The 18,771-nt window shown below is 42.2% G+C and overlaps 1 protein-coding gene across 1 annotated transcript in view; it reads right to left on the bottom strand.

Moving 5' to 3' along the window:
- Nucleotides 1–14,983, bottom strand: part of ATP10B (ATPase phospholipid transporting 10B (putative)) — a 212,549-nt gene extending 197,566 nt beyond the window's left edge. Inside the window, exons 1-2 of the mRNA XM_084535382.1 lie at nucleotides 14,852–14,983; nucleotides 12,725–12,824 (exon numbers count right to left, since the gene is read on the bottom strand). The gene's annotated coding sequence lies outside the window, so the exon portion shown is untranslated. The remainder of the gene's footprint in view (nucleotides 1–12,724; nucleotides 12,825–14,851) is intronic.
- Nucleotides 14,984–18,771: the final 3,788 nt, after the last annotated feature.

Below are 18,771 nucleotides of genomic sequence, written 5' to 3'. Positions count from 1 at the left end.
ACTTCCAGGGGCATTACATTGTTACACTGTTGCACAAGAGAACTGCATCTACATTCAGAAGATATTGGAACAATGTAATTTTTGCCTGAATTACTTGAATGCTTTACAACTAGGAGAAAACTGATCTAAGTTGTTTATTTATTTTTTCTTCCAATTTTTTTAATACCCAAGATCATGATGGATTTTAGTTATACTTTTGCTTTATATATATTGCTTGTGTTTCACTAGAAGAGAAACATCTCCCTTCTCTTCAAGTGAATAGGACAAGACTTCAAAAACAACGAACCAAACCCCAAATGTTTTATTGTGATTAAAGTAGCTAACAGCTAGCCAGATTAAACCAAAATATTTGAAGAAATTAATGTAATTGATTACTCAGAATCAGAAGACAGTAAATAATTACTCAACAGGTTCCAAAGGTGAACATAATTTGAATAATTAACTATGTCAGGCAATAAATTATTCTGCTCAGCACAGGTCCAATAAAATAAAGAATCTTTAAACAATGACTAGCAAGAAAATGACTTGTTCCAAGTATTTTCCAAGGCCTGGACTATAGGAATGCAATATATGAAAATGTTTTTTTTTTTAAGCTTTTTTTTTTTTTTTTTTTTTTTTTCCAGGAGGTTACAATATAACCTGAGAAATAAGTGGTTGCAACCCATGAGGATTTGAATAATTAGTTTAGGTCAGCCTATGTATTTGTAACAAGCTTAACAACTTTCCTTTGAACAATCTCAGATTCATTAGTTAAAAGTGAATTTCTGGGATTCAATACAGAAAAACATATACTACAATGGAAAAAAGAAAAGGGCAAACACATTCACTAAGGGGTTGACACATTTTTAATAGAGTCTTAAATAAGGTGACTTAGAATGGTGCTCTACATAGGCACTGTATCGAGCAAATGCAGTGAAAATTAGCCTCTGTTTGAGCAGGAGTTAGTTACTGAAGATGTAGGCACATAGCAGTTGCCCATAAGTTAGCAAAGACTGCCAGAATTTTGAGGTGCACTCTGCTGTTCCCTCTGCATTCTTTGTGGTAAGCACTACATGAAACAGCAAATAAATGGGAAGGTTGACATAAATTTACCAAACAGTAAACCTAATGTAAAGAAGCTGCAGTATGGTATGGTTATGATATCAGGCAATCTGTAATTTAACATATAATTTATGACTATATATTGAGATAATGAAATCACGTTTGTCTTGGGGTTTTCCTGTTGTTAAGTTAAAGGGTACACCAGCAAGATTTAGTACAACAGGTGTTGTTTAACTTGAGATCATAAGCACTTGGAAAGTTTTTTCATAAAATAGCAGACCTACCTACCCCCAAAAAAGGATCTCATCTCCCTCCCAGGCCAGATGGGTAAGAAACCTTGCCCTTCCACTATATTTTCTATAGCTGCTGATGCTCTGAATACACACAAGACCAGGTTGCATAGAGAACCATCCTAACAATCCCACTTTTTCTATACATCTCCAAGGTCCTGTTCCTCTCCCTCCCTAAGAGAATATTGCACATAATTTAAATAAAAAGTTGGGAAATGGCAAGGTACTTGTCTAAAACATACTCAGTAAACCCTCAGATGGAGAGGAATATTATTTGCATGAATTGATTTTAGCAGTCACAATGTAACTTTGACATTCCCCATGGGGAGATTGGGTTTTGCAAAATATGTGAGCTTTCATTCTCCAGTTAAAGTGGAGGTCTAATCTAAATAATATAATAACGACTTCATTTATATTGATTTGAACTTTCCTTACTGTGACTTGAATACATTAATTAGGCAATAATAGAAGCAGGAAAACCAAAATGAAACAAACAAACAAAAAAAACACACTGTAAAATATAAATCAAAAGTTTCCTCAGTGATCTAATGTGGACAATGCTTGCAAGGGAACAAAGTTAACAATCAGAAAACATCAAATGAATGAGTTCATACAGTGTATTTTTGTCTTGAAATACTATTTTTGGCAAGACAGCTCTGTCAGGGTCTGTAACAGCTTTACAGTACATCGAAGACACAAATGTTTCCCAACAAAAACATGATCCCAATACCAGTAATACTGAGTATAAAAGGGGCATCTGGACTTTCGCTGGTGTATCAGGGTGTATAGTAAACATTACACACTTATAGCACATTACACCCACCCTGAATAGAAAGCCTGGATCAATCTCTTAAAATCAGGATAGCCAGTTTTGTAAGTAATGAGATCAGAGAAAAGGAAAGCTCACAAAACAAGATGTTTTCAGTTTTCCAAAATCTATCTTGCTAAAAATAAAAACAAATAAAATTCTTGACTTCTACCCATATCAGGAAGAAAACCCCATTATTAAGAAAATGAAAACATTTTTGGCTAACAGAAAATAAAGCTTGAATTCAAGAGTTGTTTAAACAGTTATTCTTCCAGAATACACTGATTGAAATAATCCAGTTAGGGGTCCACATACTCAGATATTTTGCAGGTATTTAGCAGATTCAAAGAGGCAGCAGGAGACACAAAATTGGTGCATTATGAACTTACACTGTTGAATTTAATATTTTATCCTGCTGAGTGCATTGGCAAGACAAGTCAATTGTTCAACTACCAGACAATAACAGGATGAAGTTAACATGAGATCTTGTGGAAATATTTATTGATTACAATAATTTGAAACTATTAATGAAGAGACTACACTGCAATATACTTCACTTCATAGTAATACCAGGCTAACTTATGACTCTACTTACTGTAGTATGGACAACCAAAATCTGACAGCATTTTACTGCAACTTTTTGAACCAGTAACCTCATATTTTACACACATACATAATTCAGCAAATTAGTAACATAATTCCCTCCATTGTGATCACCTAGATTTTCAAAAACAGGAGTACATATGGACATTTTCTGACAAGCTTTTGAGCAAAAGTAGTTTTGCTTTTAGGTTTGACCAAGATCAGCCTGGTATCAATTATTCATGATATTCCTGGAAGACAAACTGGGTAACTGTGATTTGTCAGAGAAGTCCCATATTTTGACTGTTTTCTTCCCTAACTGGTTGTTCCTGTGCAACCAATGCTCAATTGTATAATGTGAACTATCCTGCTTTTCTCAGGAAGATTCTTTTCTTTTAAATTTTATTAATGTTATTATGTTGAACTACACAAAGAGACAAGCTGCAGATGATCAGACAAGATTCAGGAGAGTGACTTTGTTGTGCAAACCATGATTGTGTGAGGAAGATGTGAGGAAGAACAGGAGACAACTGACTGTCTAGTAAAAAATAAGCACAACCTACAAAGAATCATTATTAGCTGGCCTATATAGTAACCTCTGAAAACAAGAGACAAAAACCTGAGATAGCCATTCTACTGAATGAATGATCTGCCTTTTTCTTGATTGAATCCTACTAATAAAGAATGATTAATCTAATACTGAAAACATAGAGTGAATATCTACCTAGTTATCAAAAATAAACTTTATCTCATAAATTCTAAGTATCTGCAACAAATTGCTTTAATTTGAAGATAGAACTATTAGGTGAAGGCTTTGTCAATCAGGTTTTAGAAAAAAAAAATCATACATTTTTTCCATCATTTTTGCAGGTGAATTGTCTGTTAATTTTGTTACTTCAACAGTTAGCTGGAACTCTTTTATGTGCCACCTTAGCAGATAAAAAGGAAAAGAGCCTGCTTCAAAAATCAGAGATCAATTTACTTAAAATAATGAAATTCTCATTTGGAGGCAGTGTTCAGCACAATTCACTGTATGGGAAATCATACTGGTGCATAGGGACATCATTCAAATGTCTTCACTAACTGACTGGAATGCTAGGGGAGAACTAGGGGAGAAGGATACTTACATGGATTAACCTGTTACCTGATTTCCTTAGGTTATCTCTAACTGCATTGTGAAAAAAAATTAGCTTCTTTAGGGAAAAAAATCAGAATTACTAAACTCTAGTAGAAGGAAGAGGGGAAGAGGGTGGTGGGGATAGCTTCACTAGAAAAGCATTAGAATTGGCTTTTGCAAAATCTCACCCTGTGGTTTCAACATTGCTAGTACTGTGCAAAACAAATACTCCAGTGCCTTTTTTGAGTACTTGGTTTCTCAAGGAAGCTAAAGAATCCTTTTGTGAACAATTGGAAGAATTTGAAAAATTCAAGTAACAGAAATGATTTGTTACTGTTCTGAAAGTGAAAAAAAAAAAAAAGTACATGCTCACAATATGTAAAAGAAACAAATACTAAAAGATTGCCAAACATTTTGAGCAATACCACATATAGATTAAAAAAAAATCCATTATTTGTGTGGTGGAGCAGTATTTTTGATATAGGTTGTAACATTTTGTTTTGTCTGAATATTTTTCCCAAACAGTTTGAACCTTCATTTGTCATCTGTTATTACATTGCTACCACCAGTGAGCATTTTAACTGAAATATTCCAGCTTAAGTAAAAAAGTTCAGGACAAACACTTATCCCAAACTATCAGTTCACAGCCATATTTCTTATTTTTTTCAGTTAAATATTTGTCCCATATGTTTTTTTCCATTTTATTTTATTTTATTTTATTTTATTTTATTTTATTTTATTTTATTTTATTTTATTTTATTTTTTTGCCATTATAATGACAAAGATTATCTATAGAGTATAGTTTGCACAACAGCTTGCACAGTGCTCTCTTACTAGTACGTAAGTGGATTTCATGGTAATGTAAAAATATCATGTTGTTGTGCAACAAAGCATGCCGACCTTCAACTCTCGTTGTGTTTGCACTGAGCAATGAGGCTCTTTAAAGGAGTGGCTTTTCTCTAATTCCTGACAAAACCTGCTGAAGTTACCAAAATGCCATGCCCTATGAGAGGCATTCAATTTGACAATCTAATTTTCAGGTCAACTGGTAAGTTTCTCTAACCTTCCTTGAATTGTAATGACCTTCCATGACAACCATCCTGTAAGGATTGCCATAAACTAATCCTAGTTTGGGCTTGCATAATTGGATGTTCATTCAAAAAAGGGAGAGTGTGCTTTGCACATAGATGATATTTGAAAAAAAAGAAAAGGTGTGAATATACATAAAACAAATTCAGTTTTGAACAGCACTATGATGAATGGAGGGTAGAAAAGGTCCAGGGCAATTGAACAAAAACGTATTGGTTGTCATGGTGAATAAAGTCCTATAGTAAGCAAAACATACTTCATTTTATTTAAACTTTTATTCAGAAAACAATGATTTTTTTTTCTTTTGGAAAAAGAAAAACAGACCATAAAAAATAATTTTGTTGACAAGAATACATATGGTGTAACATAAATATCTTCTACCTTAAGGTAGAATATTTATCACAGCATTAAAATAAACTTAGGTAGAATGCCACCAATAGAGACTGCTGGCTCAGTACGTTAACTACAGTTAAATACAGCATGAGAGTCTTCTATATCCTAGGTATCAACTATTAAGCCTGAAGCCATAATATTGTGCCATTCAAGTTGTTAGCAAAGAGCATCAAGCAAACCGTTTGTCTGACAGGTCTTTTGAAACAACACTATTAAATGTGAATACCATATTCAATGTTCTGAACTGTATATTATTTTACAGAGGATAATGTCATAAGTGCAACTACATGATGCAGCACAACTGCATTCCATATGCCCATAGGAGAGCTAAAGCAGTTTCCACACACTCTTAGTCCTGCGCTAAGATAATTCTTGCTGCAATTCCTCGCTCAACTTTACTTTTTAGTTCAAAGTGTCCAACAATAAAAATATTTATCTTCGACAATCCTAGAAGCCAAACCAATTTTTAAAGCACTACAAGAGTATCTTATTCTCTGCACCATTTTGTACTTTAGCTTCGTGCCTTTGTAGTCAAGAATACCTGTTGCACAAATGCCTCACTTTCTTGCAGCTGCCACTTCCCAGACAGGAGCATATCAGACACAGTGAATGGCCACATATAGAATACTTAACTAAATCTTTATGCAAGTAACATGCGTTGCATGAAGTCATTAATTCCCAGTATATGACAGCCATAAGCTTGCTGTTATTTTATACTGCAGCCAGGAATTGACTGTGCAGAACATTAATTTATTCGAGTTCACATTCAGATAGTTACCATAACTATGGACGATGTTCCAGTTCCTGGTGAAAAGCAATGCCTTGCAGGGGACTGGATAACAGGCTGTGTTTTAATCCAAGTTTTGGGAGCAGAGTAGGAAATACAAATAAATGACTTAAACCAAAGACATCTGGAAGGAAAGTTCTGAACCACCATGCCCGGTTATCTGGCAGTGCTAGTTTTCAGTCATGTTGTATGAGCACACCAAATTACTTACTTTTACTTTGGAAGAAACTTATGAAAATGTCTGTCTGTATGCAGTTATGGCAGAACTTTCAAAGAAAAGTCCTTATTTTTACCCTCCTTTGATCTGAGTTAGTTCTCTTTCACACTGCTAATTAATTGTAAGCTTTTACTTTTTCCTCTGGTCTTATTCACTTTAGATTAGATTTAAAAAAGACTTGCAAAAGTGCTGTGCAATACTAGTGGTGAGCACGTATTGTAAAAACAGACCAGTAACAGGAGATGCACATGTGCTCTGCCAGTGAAATGCACATGTGCTCTGCCACTGTAATGCAGCAACAGGAACTTCATTGGTTGAAGACCAATGACGGTAAAGCCAATGACAGTAGAGCCAAAAATACAAAGAGTGAACAGCAGTCAGATATTCAGCCAGAAAGGAGGATGTAACAAACACTGCTGGAGACATTTTTTATGCTGAGGGGATCATGAAGGCAATCATGGTACAAACAAGAAATAGAAACTACTGCTAAATCCAAGAGCAACACTAAGATTGAATAGTGTTTCTCCCTCTAAGTTTTGCAAATCCAGATATTAGACTTGAACATCTTTCAAATAAATTAAAATACTTTTTCTCTTTCTTTGTCACTTTAAGGGGTGTAGCCAATTAACTGTTATGGGTCCGGTCGGATTCAGGGTACTGAACTATCACAACCACAGATTCACCAATATTGCATTAACCGATATGGGTCTGGTTGGATTCAGAGCACTGAACTACCATGGTCACGGATTCACCAATAATGTATAACCACCCTTATTCTAGTCGCGTTTAATGAGAATTGTCATGACTAGGAACAATGCAATCAAGTGCAATTTATTACAGCAACAGGTACACAGGTTCTTTAGATTGCCGGTGATAGCTACTGTCTGCAAAAGCAAGCTAGCATGCATGAAATACACAGGTGACAGAGGTATGCAGCCTGGCAATTAACGTGTTAAGAGGCACAAAGACTCAAGAGAGATTTATAATGATTCAAAGATCGAAGCCGAAATTCCTTTAAGTGGTATATTCTTTATTGCAGCACTGGATGCACGGGGGATCTCTCCACCTATCGTGCATACCCAAAGCAAAAAGCAGTCTTGAATTTATACAATCAATCTATCAATATTCTACAAGCACCTATACATATGCATTACCTATCCCCGCCTTCCCTCGCTTCTCATGCTAATTAGCCTTTTGGCACCTTGCGCCTGCGTAGAGCCTTCCAAGAATTGTGGGCAGGGGTCTTTGGGACGTGGGCAGGGGTCTTTGGGAGGAAGACCCCGAGTCTTCCTCACAGTGTACTTTTCACCTTTGGTCAGGAATTTGCTGAATTGGCAGGTTTCTTAATTGCAAGAGCTGGTTGTTGCTAATTCTTCCGTTTGTTGTATCTTTATAATGAATTCCAATGTCCAGTTTTGAGATTTATAGTCCTTACGTTTGTTTCTCTGTCCGTCTGCTGCTTCCTTATCATGAGTTTCAGTGTCTTGTTTCGAGATATACAGTCCATGTCTGGGGATTGTCCTTGCCTCCCCAATGCCTCCCCAATACCTCCTTAATCAATAACCAAGTGTTCAAATCTCACCCAAAGGTGTCCCAATATGTGTGTGGGGGGAGAGAGGCTCATCCCGTCGACTGATCCCAGGAGTCAGGATGTCCTCAGGATAGTATCTCTCCTGACAGTGGTATCTCCCCTGACATCCCCTCTCTCTTAGGCCAATTTATATTATTTTCTATCTTTTAGGTGGAGCTTGAGTGGCTCTAGTCAAGCATATCTTAGTTATGATTGGTGTAAAGTTTTCCCGCCTCCGTTTAAAGTAATAAGTTCCGAGAAATTCAGAGCACGTGCTCAGTGAGGGGTGGTCACAACTTCAAGGTGGGTAGCTTTTGGGATGGAGGTGTGTTTTGGTATTATAATGAGCAGAAGTACACTAGAGTACAGCATTTGTCAAAACATGACAGGTCGTTGGCTCAGGGTAACAAAAAGTGCAGCTTATCGGTCTTGGTGTGCACAAGAACAATTGAGTCCCCACCTGGTCACAGAGCCTAGCCGTGGTGTCTCCACTCCACTCCACGCTCTGTACTATTCCTTAGAGTCAGCACAGCAGGTTCCCCCAGCTCGATAGCATCTAAGGTTGAAAAGCCTACTGTTATATATGGAGTGGTAACTCCTGTCGAGAAAATGGTTGATATTAATAAAGAAGAGGGAGATGTGGGAATGTGGCCATGGGGTTTGGAAAGCCCCGTGGTTGAGATAACATTAGACTCTTAACGATGAGGCCATCGGGAATATAAAAGAGTTTAGAGGGAACAAAGAAGGGTGATGCAGGAGACTCCATGCAGTCTCAGGGTTTCTTGTTCTCCAGCCATTAAGGCATGGATGTTTCTGGTCGTTTGCTGTTGTTGTTACATTCAAAGTCGTTTGACCAATGAAAAGTCGTTTTGAAAAGAACTGCTGTGGAGAGAAGGGTATAAGAGGGGAGCCTGCCCTCAAGGTAAAAAAAAGGCAGCAAGATGAAGTTACATCAATAAAGAAGCAGGAAAAAGAAGTGAAGAGGAACAGGTTGGGAGAATGGAGACCAGGACGGGAACAGGCACTTTGATTGCCTCATGAAGATAGGTTCGGCCAAACTCAGCAAACTGCTCAGAGAAGCTCGTACAGAAAGTCACTGGAAATAGGCGCACTGGAGCTGGAGAGAAGCTCGAGCTGAGAGAAGCAGACCCATGCACACTTCCTCTCGCTGGTCAGCAGTTGCGCGTTATGGGGAATCATACGTCCTTAGGAACAAAGACTGTCCTGCTAACCTTACAGCTTGTTCTCCTTATTAACAATTTATGAGCCTGAAATATGGGACCAAACTGAGGTCAAGGTGTGGGACTCTGCAACTAGAAATGACAAGGTCGCAGTGGGATTGCTTGGCACCTGGTGAGCATTCTCTGAGGCCTTAAAGAGCCATGTGGAGCCACAATCAGAAACGTGTGGTTTACCAGACAGTGAGGGAGCTGCGGGCTCCTTTACTGATCCGACTGCTACTCCATGGGCCCCTCTGCTGCTGCAGCCATCGAAGTCTTTTCCTGCTGTTCCCCCTGTTGACCTGAATGTGCCTTTCGACCGAGGCACATTGGCCTTGAAAAGGAAATGGATATGCTTTTCTTCGATCTGGGAAGAGCGGGATAATAGAAAATGGAGACTTGTCTGTAATCAAGAAAAGGAATGCAAAAATTGAGACTGTTAAGTCATGGAACTTAAAGGATTGTTTGTTACCTTTCCTGATTGTACATATGTATAGGCATACTCTGGTTTAGTATGTAAAGCAATGTTCTGTATATTTAGAAAGTTTGATGTTTGTGTGTGCGTGTTGGCAGTGCATAGACTCCCCGCGCACCCAGCACTGTTTACTTGCCTTTTATACCTTTTATAGCTTTTATAGCTTTTATACCTTTTAGAAATATTTGTTTTATAAATATTACAAAATTCAGATTGACTTGAGACCTCATTTATAACACTAGGGAACACTCAGGTAATGCAGCTACGCCCTACCCTGAAAGCCTCTTCAATGACGTACATTTTCTTTAAAATGTGAATGTTAGTTTTATTTTCCTAGTTACTTTAGGCAATTTTACCACATTCTTTTAAGGAAGAAGACTCTCTGGCTGCCTCTTTCCTTTAAAAAGAAAGGGCCACCCCAAACTGCCTGGGAAACATATTTCACAGAATCACAGAATCACAGAATTTCTAGGTTGGAAGAGACCTCAAGATCATCGAGTCCAACCTCTGACCTAACGCTAACAGTCCCCAATAAACCATTTCCCTAAGCTCTACATCTAAACGTCTTTTGAAGACTTCCAGGGATGGTGACTACACCACTTCCCTGGGCAGCATGTTCCAATGCCTAACAACCCCTTCGGTAAAGAAGTTCTTCCTAACATCCAACCTAAAACTCCCCTGGCTCAACTTTAGCCCATTCCCCCTCGTCCTGTCACCAGGCACGTGGGAGAACAGGCCAACCCCCACCTCGCTACAGCCTCCCTTGAGGTACCTATAGAGAGCGATAAGGTCGCCCCTGCGCCTCCTTTTCTCCAGGCTGAACAAGCCCAGCTCCCTCAGCCGCTCCTCGTAGGACTTGTTCTCCAGACTCCTCACCAGCTTTGTCGCCCTTCTCTGCACCCGCTCAAGCACCTTGATGTCCTTCTTGTAGCGAGGGGCCCAAAACTGAACACAGTACTCGAGGTGCGGCCTCACCAGAGCTGAGTACAGGGGGACGATCACCTCCCTAGCCCTGCTGGCCACACTGTTTCTGATACAAGCCAGGATGCCGTTGGCCTTCTTGGCCACCTGAGCACACTGCTGGCTCATATTCAGCCGACTATCCACCATCACTCCCAGGTCCTCCTCTGCCTGGCAGCTCTCCAACCATTCCTCTCCCAGCCTGTAGCTCTGCTTGGGGTTGTTGCGCCCCAGGTGCAGGACCCGGCACTTGACCTTGTTGAACTTCATGCAGTTGACCTCAGCCCATCGGTGCAGCCTATCCAGATCCTCCTGCAGAGCTTTCCTATCCTCGAGCAGATCGACACACGCACCTATCTTGGTGTCATCTGCGAACTTACTGAGGGTGCACTCGATGCCCTCGTCCAGATCATCGATGAAGATATTAAAGAGGACTGGCCCCAGTACTGAGCCCTGGGGGACGCCACTAGTGACTGGCCTCCAACTGGACTTGACTCCATTTACCACGACTCTTTGGGCCCGGCTATCCAGCCAGTTTCTAACCCAACGAAACGTGCGCCAGTCTAAGCCAAGAGCAGCCAATTTCTTGAGGAGAATGCTGTGGGAGACGGTGTCAAAAGCCTTGCTGTAGTTAAGGTAGACCACATCCACAGTCTTTCCCTCGTCCACCTAGCGCGTCACTTTGTCATAGAAGGAGATCAGGTTTCTGATCTTAATATCTTTCAAAACAAGCTGCTGAACAAAGAGCACTATCTACTTCTTTCTCTGAGTTGCACTATAGTAGCTCACCAGATTCTCAGATATCCTCCTCACACCTGTGTATAACATCCCTAACTCTGTACAAAAAAAATCAGAGTTTGGAAACCAACACCATAACTTAGGGCCTGCCTAATGAATGGTTAAAGTACTTTTCTGCTGCTACCTTAATTTCATTTTGTGGAAAAAGTGAAATTATCATATTTATTCTCAATATTGGAACACATATCAGTATATTTGCATGTTATTAATTTAAGAACTATTTTAAGCAATATAAAGCAGTGTCAGAGTGAATGAAAACCTTTAAGGTGGTATAGAAATGGTAGAATTTATCCAATGCTGGACCTGCTAAGATCCCCAGGCTTGGTTTGGATTTGCTCCTTTTTAAAAATCACAGCTATTTTTTTCCCTATTCCAGTTATGTGCCAAAAACAAAACAAAACAAACATCATCAACAACAAAAAAGGTATTTGCTTCCAGGTAAAAAGTTTAAAAAAAAAAAAAAAAAAAAAAACTTTTTTTGCAGGGCAAAGTTTTGACTCTCCCATCCTCAGAAAATTGGTTTCTAATTTCTGTTTAAAAAAATGAGAAAGAAAAACAAGCGACATAGAAAACACTATTTTTGTCATTAAATATTTAAAATTCAGTCATTTTTTTTTTTTAATAATCTACTGTCAATTATGACTTGGTGGAAAACATGCACATGCATCTTGACCAAAGTGCTATCCTTTTTAGCAAGCTGCACTTTAGTCAAAGGGTCAGCTCTCCTGAATGAAGGCTGTGTCTGAGAAGTGATCATCTTCATAATCCTATAATCCTATAGACAAATGAGAAGCCATCACTTAGCAGGTGACAAGCAAAGCTTATTGAAACACAGCAGGCTTTGGCCACCACCAGTCATAGATTATGTATACATAAAAATATACATGAAAATACAGTACCGAGAAGGACAAAGCTACTGAACAACCTTGACAACAAGTGCATATATTAATACCCACATCTCAGAGCACTTTTCAGTGATTAGCTTCGTTTTTCAGAGCAGTGCAGATTAACCTAACCTAAACTTTAGCTTCTATTGAGGAGAATGTCTTTTTACTTTTACAAGTAGAATTCTATGCTCCATAAAATAAATAAATAAATAAATAAAATCATGTATATATACAGTACATTTAAAGCACATAAATTGGAAAAGATAATTGACTTCTGTCATGTGTTTTCTTGGGCCTTCAGGTGACTAATCCAAATTGTATGTTGCTAAAAGATTAGGTAACTAAGAATTCCTAAGAATTCCCCCCTACAGCTTCTCTTGCTGTTCTGGTAAATTCTGCAAACAACTGTGTTTTCTTCACCAGAAATACACCATTATTCTAGTCGTGGGATAACTTACAGCTTCTGCCAACTGTAAACTCATTGAGGTACCTGTTAGAGATGATTGAAAAACATTTTGAAGAACTGACGCCATACAAAAGAATTCAGGGAGACAGCACAAACAAGCTAGTCTGATGAATTGAAGTGTTACCTGTGGAAAAAGATGTGCAGAAAAGAACATAAGTCCAGGTTTAGTTGGTCACTCAGGCTCTGAAAAACCCATATGCTCAAAGCAAAGCAAGGCAACCTCCAAAGAAAAGAATTACAAAACAAATGAAAACTTTTAAGTATTAATCTGAATTAACACCATCTTTCTGGTTACTGATAAGCTTGAGAACATGTCTTATATGTGAGCTAAAGACTTTAAAGCACATTACAAATTAGGGTTGGGATTTGCTCATCCTGAACCCATTTGGAAAGACTGTTTCCAGTTTTCTACAACATATATTCTCTTTGGTTTTATCTGTTCACATTTCATTTTTGAAAACACATACAGTTTAAGTCTTGAGGCATTCTTTTCATGCTCAAGGACAAAGAGAATGAAATTTTATTCTTAGAGAAATGTACAGCCACGCCAGTTGAAGTATACTAGCCCTCATGCATCCAGCCCATGGTCTAGGGCAAAAATGCCTTCAAAGGAAACTGCGTGCATTTGCCAAACAGAAACAGCTAATGCCAGGAATTAGAGATGGAAATTCAAAGCTATAGATCTTCATCCAAAAGTAAGTAGGAAAACCAAATGTTGTCTTAGTTAAATGATTCCACCAAGAATGTGTGCAAGTGTTAAACTTCAATAAAATTAAGTTATTCAGAATAGGATATGCAGTACTTTTATCAAGTATGGATTTTAAGGGTTGGATTTCAAAAGTTCTGTGAAGGAATGTAATAGCCACAGTAGGATAAAGGCTTGAGATTTTACAATAATATAACATCACTGTTAGATTAATCCATTGATAAAGCTCTTTTTACAAGAGGTTTCTGACTCAAGATCTTACTTTTCATCTTTCTGTATCTCTCTGATGCACAAAAACTTGCTTGTTAGCTTGTTAATAGAGACAGCAAATAAATACCCAGGACTACATAGTAGTCCACAACATACTAGAGGCTTGCACTTGTCCTACCAAATGCTGAACTCAGGCTCAGCTCAAAGGGTGCACACCAAGCCTTGCTATAGGACGCTCAGCTGGCCTAAGAGTCTGAGAAAATGCTGATCAACTGCACCTATTAGGCAAGACCACATTATCGAAAAGAGGGGAGGAAATGGTAGAATTTTATATATATATATATATACATACATATATATATATATATTATATTTTTTTTTTTTTGAAGAGGGCTTACATTTAAGGCTTGGTCTAAAGGAGATCAATCTTGATATTCAATATTCAGCTTTCTTTTGGATCATTGCAATAACACAACAGGACGTATGTATTTTTAAACTATTATCTGAAAACAAAACAGTTCAAAGAGACCACAGTCCGCATAAGTGTGGACCATAGCTCTCATTGAAACATACATAGGAATAGTACTTAAAAACTTCGCAAATAATAAACATTGTTCTAATAAGTTAAAATGGAGGAAAGAGACTTTCTTCAGCAATAAAGACAACAAGAAGGACCTCTATAGACTATAATCAAGGCCTACAAGATAGTACACAATTAATAAAAAAAAGGAAAACATAACCAGAACAAGCCATTTCCCACAGGTTATGCATCTGCTAAAGAAGATATTTATCCTTTGCACCACTGCCACAAAATACGGTTCAGTTATTAAAATACATACAAAAACAAATCACCCAGATATTTCTGATACAAACATATTGTTAAAATGGTAACCAAAAGCCCAGTAAGTTAAGATCTAGAGGTTGCAGTTAGCAAACAGTACAAATAAAAGCGTACAATAATGGGGCCTGCCTTTCTCTGTATTCCACCGAGTATTCCATTGAGCAAAGTGAACAAAATGCTCAGCTTGTTGCATATTTAAGAAGTGGGGAAATATAGTAAGTGCACAGAACTTAGGAACCTACTTCCCTCCTGCATCCACCCCTCACTTGCAGCTTGAGCAAAACATTTAAGCTAGTCTATGAATTATTTTCCTAACCAAAACAAAAGAGATCTTCCCTAGAACAAGATAACCTGAACAACTCTATCTGAACATTTACAAGCAGTTTGCACCAACCATTTGCCGAGGCGATCGGCTCCGGGGCAGACGGGTTCTGCAGCGGAGCGGGGGATCGGGCCAGGCAGGGCTAATTTTTTCCGGCATCGAGCCTACTTGAGGGAGCCGCCAGGACCCGGCAGCCCTCGTGAGGGAGGCTGTCGAGGCGAAGGCGGAGCCAGCAGCGCCCCCTCCCCAGCCGTTCAAAAGCTGCCCCTAGGGAGCGCGAGCGACCGGGAGCGCGGCGACCAGGGCGTGGCGCGTCAGAAGGGAGTGGCGCGGCAGTTCGCGCAGGCAGGGCGCGCAGGCAGGGCGCGCAGGCAGGGCGCGCAGGCAGGGCGCGCAGGCAGGGCAGAGCGCTCCCCCTACACACAAACAACACCTCGTTAACAACAGCCGTAACTAGGCGATAATGGTCGCCACCAGGCACGGCGCGCTCTCCAGAAAGTCGGTGCACACGCAGACCGACTACCCGTTAAAAAATGCCGCAGTTCAGGTCACCGGATGCAGGGAGTGTCTGAGCCTGTTGCTGCCATCGGCGGGAGGCAGAGAAACTGCGTGTGTGAGGTGCGAGCAGGTGGATGACCTGGTCCGCATGGTGGCGGAGCTCAAGGAGGAGGTGGAGAGGTTGAGGGCCATCAGGGAGTGTGAGCGGGAGATAGACTTCTGGAGTAACTCCCTGCAGGGCCTCAAGGGGAGGTGCCGAGGTGAGACTCCTCAAATGGGGGTGGACCCCCTGCCCTGTAGCCGTCGGGCAGAGGGAGGGGATCTGGGAGCTGAGGAGGAATGGAAACAGGTCCCTGCTCGACATCGCAGGCGATGCTCTCCCTTTCCGGCCCCACCTTCCCAGGTGCCCTTACGCAACAGGTTTGAGGCCCTAGAGATTGAGAGGCCGGTGTGTGAGGAAGAGGTAGCAAATGTTCCCAGGAGGATGCCTGGGGCGAGGAGGTCAACTCCGCGCCTCAGGACTGCCTCCACCAAGAAAGACAGGAGGGTTATTGTTGTTGGTGACTCGATTCTTAGGGGAACAGAGGGCCCTATTTGTCGGCCTGACCCTACCCATAGGGAAGTCTGCTGTCTCCCTGGGGCCAGGGTCAGGGACGTTGCCAGGAAGCTTCCTAACCTGGTACGCCCCTCTGACTATTACCCCCTTTTGATAGTCCAGGCGGGCAGTGATAACATTGAAGAGAGAAGCCTCAAGGCTATCAAAAGGGACTTTAGGGGACTGGGTCGGTTAGTGGATGGAGCGGGAGTGCAGGTGGTGTTTTCGTCCATCCCTACGGTGGCAGGGAGGGGTTCAGAGAGGACACGGAAAGCCCACCTGTTAAACACGTGGCTCCGGGACTGGTGCCAACGCAGAAATCTTGGGTTTTTTGATCATGGGGCACTTTACTCAGCACCTGGCCTGATGGCCGCAGATGGGTCCCTATCTTTTAGGGGAAAAAGGATCCTGGGCCAGGAGCTGGCAGGGCTCATTGAGAGGGCTTTAAACTAGGTAGGAAGGGGGATGGGGCTGAGGCTAGGATTGTTGGGGCTGTGCCAGGGGGAACAACGGCAAGGCCGGAGGATAAGGCAATGGCCCAGCTGAAGTGCATCTACACCAATGCACGCAGCATGGGTAACAAACAGGAGGAGCTGGAAGCCATCGTGCGGCAGGCAGGCTACGACTTGGTTGCCATCACGGAGACGTGGTGGGACCAGTCTCATGACTGGAGTACTGCAATGCCTGGCTATAAGCTCTATAGAAGGGACAGGCAGCATAGAAGGGGTGGTGGTGTGGCTCTCTGTATTAGAGAGTCTTTCGAGGTTGTAGAACTCGAGGTTGGGAATGACAAGATTGAGTCCCTTTGGGTTAGGATCGGCAGGGACAACAAGGCTAGTGTCCTGGTCGGGGTCTGCTATAGACCGCCGAACCAGGATGAGGAGACGGATGAGGAATTCTACAGGCAGCTGACAGAGGTTGCAAAATCATCAGCTCTTGTACTCGTGGGGGACTTCAACTTCCCTGACATATCCTGGAAGCACAACACAGCCCTGAGAAAGCAGTCTAGGAGGTTTCTGGAGAGCGTGGAAGATAGCTTCCTGACGCAGCTGGTTAGTGAGCCTACCAGGGGTGGTGCCCCGCTAGACCTTCTCTTCACAAACAGAGAAGGACTGGTGGAGGACGTGATCGTCGGGAGCTGTCTTGGGCAGAGTGACCACGCAATGGTGGAGTTCACTATTCTTGGCGAGGCCAGGAAGGGGACCAGTAAAACCGCTGTATTGGACTTTCGGAGGGCTGACTTTGAGCTGCTCAGGACACTGGTTGGTGGAGTCCCTTGGGAGGCGGTTCTGAAGGGCAGAGGGGTCCAGGAAGGCTGGGCGCTCTTCAAGAGGGAAGTCTTAATGGCGCAGGAACGGTCTGTCCCCACGTGCCCAAAGACGAGCTGGCGGGGAAGAAGACCGGCCTGGCTCAACAGAGAATTGTGGCTTGATCTTAGGAGGAAAAGGAGGGTTTATAATCTTTGGAAAAGTGGGCAGGCCACTAAGGAGGACTTTAAAGAAGTAGCGAGGCTGTGCAGGGACAAAATTAGGAAGGTCAAAGCTCATCTGGAGCTCAATCTGGCTACTGCCGTTAAAGATAACAAAAAACGTTTCTATAAATACATCAACACAAAAAGGAGGACTAAGGAGAATCTCCATCCTTTACTGGATGCGGGGGGAAGCTTAGTTACAAGAGATGAGGAAAAGGCGGAGGTGCTCAATGCCTTCTTCGCCTCAGTCTTTAGCGGCAATACCGGTTGTTCTCTGGATACTCAGTACCCTGAGCTGGTGGAAGGGGATGGGGAGCAGGATGTGGCCCTCATTATCCATGAAGAACTGGTTGGTGACCTGCTACGGCACTTAGATGTGCACAAGTCGATGGGGCCGGATGGGATCCACCCAAGGGTACTGAGGGAACTGGCAGAGGAGCTGGCCAAGCCACTGTCCATCATTTATCAGCAGTCCTGGCTATCGGGGGAGGTCCCAATCGACTGGCGGCTAGCAAATGTGACGCCCATCTACAAGAAGGGCCGGAGGGCAGACCCGGGAAACTACAGGCCTGTCAGTTTGACCTCAGTGCCAGGAAAGCTCATGGAGCAGATCCTCCTGAGAGTCATCATGCAGCACTTGCAGGGGAAGCAGGCGATCAGGCCCAGTCAGCATGGGTTTATGAAAGGCAGGTCATGCCTGACGAACCTGATCTCCTTCTATGACAGAGTGACGCGCTGGGTGGATGAGGGAAAGACTGTGGATGTGGTCTACCTTGACTTCAGCAAGGCTTTTGACACCGTCTCCCACAGCATTCTCCTCAAGAAACTGGCTGCTCTTGGCTTGGACTGGCGCACGCTTCGTTGGGTTAGAAACTGGCTGGATAGCCGGGCCCAAAGAGTCGTGGTGAACGGAGCCAAGTCCAGTTGGAGGCCAGTCACTAGTGGCGTCCCCCAGGGCTCGGTGCTGGGGCCGGTCCTCTTTAATATCTTCATCGATGATCTGGACGAGGGCATCGAGTGCACCCTCAGTAAGTTCGCAGATGACACCAAGTTAGGTGCGTGCGTCGATCTGCTTGAGGGTAGGAAGGCTCTGCAGGAGGATCTGGATAGGCTGCACCGATGGGCTGAGGTCAACTGCATGAAGTTCAACAAGGCCAAGTGCCGGGTCCTGCACCTGGGGCGCAATAACCCCAAGCAGAGCTACAGGCTGGGAGAGGAATGGTTGGAGAGCTGCCTGGCAGAGAAGGACCTGGGAGTGATGGTGGATAGTCGGCTGAATATGAGCCAGCAGTGTGCTCAGGTGGCCAAGAAGGCCAATGGCATCCTGGCTTGTATCAGGAACAGCGTGACCAGCAGGGCTAGGGAGGTGATCGTCCCCCTGTACTCAGCTCTGGTGAGGCCGCACCTCGAGTACTGTGTTCAGTTTTG

This window comes from Aythya ferina (assembly GCF_964211825.1).
Source record: "Aythya ferina genome assembly, chromosome: 14".
Classification (NCBI taxonomy): domain Eukaryota; kingdom Metazoa; phylum Chordata; class Aves; order Anseriformes; family Anatidae; genus Aythya; species Aythya ferina.
This window is presented reverse-complemented; position numbering and strand designations above follow the sequence as displayed.